The following is a 6,679-nucleotide window of genomic DNA, read 5'->3' as shown; positions in this document are numbered from 1 at the left end:
CTCTTTCGCGAAAATACCCAAAATCCACACCCATACCCAAACAACAGCCACCTCCGTCACCTTGCCAAAAGAAATTGAAATGACTTGACAACCTGAAGGAAGCAGCAAGAACAGCATATTGAATCCAAACAAATGATTGCAAATGGGGCCAGTTTTAATGAACCTGAGATAAATACCTGGTTTGTTGTAGTGGTTATTTTTCCCTTTTTACTAACATTATAAAAAATGTTCACCATAAAAAATACAAGATTACTGAGCGGCCCTAAATGAGTAAACTTTTTGCGCACCAAAAGCAATAAAAATGCCATGTGATATTTTGCTCAACATATACAATAAGTAACCAAAATGTGAAATTTCTTGTCACATGCTGCTGCATAGGTTAAGTAAAGCTATGGGTGTGAGTGATTGATTTGTGCATATTCTGTTTCTTGAAAATTGAATTGATGGTTGCTTATCTTGGTGGACATTTTTTTCAATACAAGTACCCCTAATCCACGTTTGCCATTTGGGCTACAAATTTGTGTATGGCTACAAGTTACATACTATCATCTAAGTGGAAAGAAAAATGTTTTGTACCATGAAGGTGGTGGTTGTTTGGGCAGGGGTTGGGTGGGGTGCATCAGAGAAGAAGATTGATCTTATTTTGTTTTGTTACTTTTCTTCTTTATTCTTGTTTTTCATTTAATATTCTGTTTATATAAAGACAAGGGCAAAACTGTCTCTTTCAGTAAAAGTTTAGCATGTTAATTAAATATGTGGGTAAAATTGTCCACTAGAGACTTATGTACGACCAAAATAAAAGGTTGGGGAGGATAATGCTGCATTTTGAAGATTGACCAAAGTCCATCTAATGTCAAAGATTGACGACTTCTGCTGCTATTTTTGCAAAATACAAATCCCAACCAGCTAAAGAAGGGAAATGGAATGGAGAAAATCATATTGGGCATTTGTATTGCTGTTGTACTAATTTTGGACAGCTTTACCAAATTCAAAAAGGTGAAATTAATTTTGTGGAGTCGCATTTTGGACAGCTTTACCAAATTCAAAAGGGTGAAATTAATTCTGTGGAGTTGCATTTTATTTTGCATCGATGAATTGAGGCCATCAAACAGCACGTGAACCTCAGGAATGCTCGACGTCACTGTTAGCTTTGAGTGGCCTACCAGAACTTGTGTACAGTATTTAACTTTTCAAGCTTGTCCAAGTTTTTAGTTTTGCATCAAAAAATGTAGTGTCAAGGGCATATTTGTGAAGCCATTGATTAGTTATATTGAAATTCTTATGCACTAGCAATCAATACAAACTTGATCTTATAATATCAGTCGGTCTAATTAAATTAAGGATTTGAATCAAAGCTTTCCTATGGTAATAAATGCAGCAAGGATCACGTTTGTTGGCTGATTATGAAGTGACTTGGGATAAGGACAGCTTCTTTAAAAACTTTAGAAGCCAACCTGCTGAAAGGAGTAGATGGGTGCCAGCAAGACTGGGAAACTATAGTTCTGAAGATTCTAGGCGTACATCACAGAATTCTTGGTTTAACCCTGATGATGCCCGACGAAAGAGGTTCAAGGTTTGTAAATGCATCTTCAACAGAATTCCATATGTGGAAAAGTACTTGACGATCTTTGTTTAGCATATATTACGTAGCTTTCTGAATTCGTGAAAGATCAAGTGCGTAGTTGTTCCCAATTGGCTTCGTTGTCTTTTTATAAAAACTAATTTCAGAGGAAATAACTTCTTTGAATGATTGTCTATTTCTATTCTTCCAGAGAATTAGGGAAACAGGAAGATGAACATATTATTTCTCATAGTTATTGTGAATTGCAGGAATGAGAAATTGATTGATCTGTAAAGATTCCATGGTTGAGCTCATTGACATGGATGATTTTATGGCAGAGTAAAAGGTTAGTTGTTTATGATTGTTGTTTGGCCCCATTTGCTGTGCAAGTTGTGTGTATGTTTAAATAGGATGATCTTAATTGTTCAAGTGGATTAAAGGTTTTAACCAATCCCTCATCGAGCTTGCATGGTGTACTGTGCATAGCTCAAGCAATGATGGAAAGGATTATTCAGTTCTTTCTGTCTTCATGAAATTATTTTGTGGGTTATGGTCTTCCCATAACAAGACTATATACAATCATAAACAGAATGGTGAATGCAATATCCAGTGTTAATTTGGACAAGGATGTAGAGTTACCTTATTGATTATTTAAACTATATCTGGATTTAAGCTGCAGTCGAACTAAGAATGTGATGTTTTATTTATGCTTTGCTTTTTATCAAGCTTTAAAATTGAGTTATAGATAATGTAGTTCATATCATGCTGATCCTAAATGAGTTTTGATTAAATTATATATGATTGTTGAGCTCATTTGATGGATTTTATTTTATTTTATTTTATTTTATTTATTTTTATTTTTTAATTTTTAGTTTTAATTTTTTTTAATATAGACCTGATATGGCGATTGACTCTGAAATATGTTTTTTCCTTAGGGTCACTGATCCCTAATTAACTTCAAATAGCTTTATTTAAAATTAAAAAGTTATTATTTAATCAATTCCATGCCATTCAAACCTTGCCTATGAGGGTCTCTCAGGGAGAGCTAATGTCATTTGTAATTATATTATCTAACATAACATATGTGAAAATTACAGTATTCTGTCGTAGTTTCTAAGGGCATTTTCTTACTATATGAATTTTGTACATCATGGTAATGTCTTCTTGCCTGTGGAGTTTTGAGCTTAACTAATAGTGTTGGTAAGTTTTAACTACTGATTTGCTTAATACAAAATTTTCTAGGAATGCCCCAAATTAAATAATCCAGCAGCTGCCCAAATTAAATGATTACACCCAAGGGCCAAACAGTGAAAATACCCAAATTAAAGAAACCAGCAGATGCCCAAATTAAATAATAACACCCAACGTCCAAACAAACCGTCCACCAAATACCATTCACCAACGCTGAAGACGCTGAGAGGCTTTGACCGAGGCAACCGATGGCAAGACCGACTAAGATTTCGGGAGAAAGACAACCAACGGCAGATCCCGACCAAGGTTTCAAGAGAAAAAGAAAAACTCGCCGGAATCGGAAAGAAGCAGAAGAAGGCTGGAATACGCACCGTAACTGGAAGACGTCGAAGAAGTCCTGGAACGCACACGTCAAATACACCAACGACCACCCCCAACACCGAAACAGGAAGATCCGAGCGAAGAAAAAAAAGAACCCACAGCAGGGAAGAACGCGAGAAGAGAATCACAGCCGGTAAGAACAATCGAAACCACGCTCTGATACCATGTCAAAAAGGGATGAATAATTGAGAGAAATTTCTGTAAAACGTGTGTTCGTATTGTCTCTATTGCATACATATATACATTACAATCATTGAATATACAAGGAAAGTTAATAAACATAATTGCTAAAAATCTGCTTTCTTCCCAAATATAAATTTAACTATATATGGTAACATCCCCCCTCAAATTGATGCAAGGAGATCAACCAGCATCAATTTGCCAACAAGCAATTGATGTCGCAGTCGAGTTATTGCTTTGGTGAAGACATCTGCCACCTGAACATCAGATGAAATGCAGGGAAGGGAAATCACTTGATCCGTCAAAGAATCACGAAAAGTGACAATCGACCTCAATGTGTTTGGTGCGTTAATTAAAGACGGGATTGCCTGCAATTTGAATAGCACTAGTGTTGTCAGCATGGAGAGGAGTAGGATGAGTCTGAGGAAACCCCAGCTCCACTAGAAGACCATGTAACCAAATAATCTCAGAACAAGCTGTAGACATAGCACGATACTCAGCCTCAGTAGATGATTTAGAGACGCGATCTTGTTTCTTACATTTTCAAGAGATTAATGCATCACCCAAAAACATACACCAACCCGTAGTAGAACGATGCATATCCGGACACTCAACCCAATCAGCATCACTGTAGGTAGAAAGCTGAAGAGACGACCCTTTAGGAAAAAATAACCCACGAGTGGATGATCCACGAATATAGCGAATAATACGATGAACGGCCGCAAGATGAAGATGCCGAGGTGAAGACATAAATTGGCTGACCTGATGAACGGCATAAGAGATATCTGGGCGAGTGTTAGTCAAATAGATGAGACTCCCAACGAGGCGATGATATAGTGTAGGATCGTCTAGAAGATCCCCTTCATCTTTCCGATACTTTACATTAACTTCCATAGGAGTATCCACAGAAGAAGACTTCTCCAACTCAGCTAACGCAATAAGATCCTGAATATACTTATGCTGGTTTAAGAAAATACCATTGGGTTGATGATGAACTTCGAGTCCTAAGAAGTATGTGAGTCGGACGAGATCTTTTATGTGAAAAGTTGCGTGTAATAACTTTTGAAGCTTTGAAATAAATCCACAGTCAGTGCTAGTAATAATGATATCATCCACATAAACCAAGAGAAGTACAATACCAGAGGTAGACTTGTGGAAGAAGAGGGAAGAATCATACTGACTCTGTGCAAAACTACGAAACTTCTCAAACCAAGCCCAAGGAGGCTGCTTAAGTCCATACAAAGAACATTGGAGTCTACAAACATCACGAGGAGATGAGGTAGTCATACCAGAAAGGAGCCTCATATAAATCTCTTCGTGAAGATCGCCGTGAAGAAAGGCATTCTTCACATCCAACTGATGTAGATTCCATGACTGCGAGGGAGGAATAGCTAGGATCGTCCTGACTGTGGTCATTTTGGCGACAGGAGCAAACGTCTCCTCATAGTCAACCCCATATTCCTGTCTGTTATCCAGAGCTACAAGACGAGCTTTGTACCGATCCAATGAGCTGTCAGAACGAAGTTTCACAGAGAAAACCCATTTGCTTCTAATAGGTTTCACAGCAGGAGGACAAGGCACAATGTCCTAAGTGTGATTCTCCTCAAGCGCCTGAAGTTCTGCTTGCATTGCCTTTTGTCAACACTCATGTTCCATGGCCTGTTTGTAACAAGTGGAAATGGAAATAGCAGATAAAGTAGCTACAAGAGAAACAGGAGATGAAAAACCGTACCAATCGGGTGGGCGAGAATGACGAGTAGACCGACGAAGATAGATGGGAATCGTAGGAGGACCTGGTGCCGGTTTGAGATCAGGAGGGGGCACATCAGCAGGAGGATCAGACCCACGATTACGTCGTTCATACACAAGTCCTGACTTAAATCGTGCTATAACATCTGGGGAATTAGAGAAGGTAGGCAAGATAGATAAAGATGTAGGAGGTAGCTCAGAATGAGACGGAAAAAAATATTAATTTTCAAAGAAAACCACATTCCTAGAAATGCGGATATGCTGAGCATGAGAATCATAGCAAATATAACCTTTTTGAGAGACAGCATAACCAAAGAAAGCACATTTAACAGACTGAGTAGTAAGTTTATGTCGCTCATGAGCAGGAAGATGAACAAAACAAACACAACCAAATGTACGCAGATCATAATAGGAAGGTGAATATCCAAACAGTTTAAAGAATGGAGAAACATGATTTAAAATAGGAGATGGTAAACGATTAATTAAATGAACCGAAGTGGAAAGTGCTTCACACCAAAATTGAGAAGGTACCGATGATTCAAGTAAGAGTGTTCTTACCTTATCCAGGAGGTGACAATTCTTTATTTCAGCAACACCGTTTTGCTGTGGTGTCGAAGGACAAGAATGCTGAGAAATGATATCCTTACTTTGGAGAAAGTTTTGAAACTCATTAGACATATATTCTCCCCCACAATCAGATCACAAGATCTTAATGAGGCTAGAAAATTGAGTCTCAACAAGGGCAAAGAAACACTTAAAGACTGAAAAGACTTCTGATTTGGCTCTATAACAGAAAAGAAACGCTTAAAGACTGAAAAGACTTCTGATTCGGCTCTTAAAAAATAAACCCAAGTAAAACGATTGAAGTCATCAATAAATGTAACAAAGTACTTATAACGTGCATGAGAAATAATAGGTGAAATCTCCCAAACATCACTATGAATAATATCAAAACATTGTGAGGCACGAGATCCAGGAGAGGGAAAAGGTAGAGTTTTACTTTTGCCAAGTTTGCATGCAGTGCAATCAAAAGAAAGTTCAGACGAACAAGGTTTATTACCCAATAGCGAACTACATTTGAGTTTGGGTGGCCTAAACGTTTGTGCCACAATTTATTATCAGTACTAATGGTATTACATGCAAATGAAAGTAAAGGAGAACTAGGAAAAGGAAAACTATGCAAGGGAAAGAGTCGTCCCACTTTAGGCCCCTTCGCGATCATCTTCTCCGATACCGGATCCTGCACAACACAACCAGAACGAGAGAAATGAACATTATAATTACTATCAACTAATTGACCAACCGAAATTAAATTTGTAGAAAGATTGGGAGACATAAAAACATTAGTTAAAGAATCTGAAAGATCACCAATAGCTTTGATAGGTAGTGAACTGCCATTAGCAGTATGAATTTTTAGATTCCCATCGTATTCTTTCACATTGGAAAGAGGAATAACGGTGTTGGTCATATGATTAGAAGCTCCAGAGTCGAAGAACCATGGTTTAGACGAAGTTTTATGAGTACCTGATAGTCCAAAAGCAGAGAAAGCAGAATTGATCATCTTTTGTACCATTTGAGGGGTGAGGGTGGATGCAGAAGCAGGATTTGGAACAACGT

The 6,679-nt window shown here is 37.8% G+C and overlaps 1 long non-coding RNA gene across 1 annotated transcript in view; it reads left to right on the top strand.

Annotated features, from left to right (window-relative positions):
- The window catches only part of LOC111379641, a 2,776-nt gene extending 537 nt beyond the window's left edge, over positions 1-2,239 (top strand). Inside the window, exons 2-3 of the long non-coding RNA XR_002700078.1 lie at positions 1,379-1,573; positions 1,831-2,239. This is a non-coding gene — a long non-coding RNA (uncharacterized LOC111379641). The remainder of the gene's footprint in view (positions 1-1,378; positions 1,574-1,830) is intronic.
- Positions 2,240-6,679: the final 4,440 nt, after the last annotated feature.

Source organism: Olea europaea, unplaced genomic scaffold, assembly GCF_002742605.1.
Source record: "Olea europaea var. sylvestris unplaced genomic scaffold, O_europaea_v1 scaffold2013, whole genome shotgun sequence".
Lineage (NCBI taxonomy): Eukaryota > Viridiplantae > Streptophyta > Magnoliopsida > Lamiales > Oleaceae > Olea > Olea europaea.
Note: the sequence above shows the minus strand (reverse complement) of the source record. Positions and strands in the feature narration are given on the sequence as shown.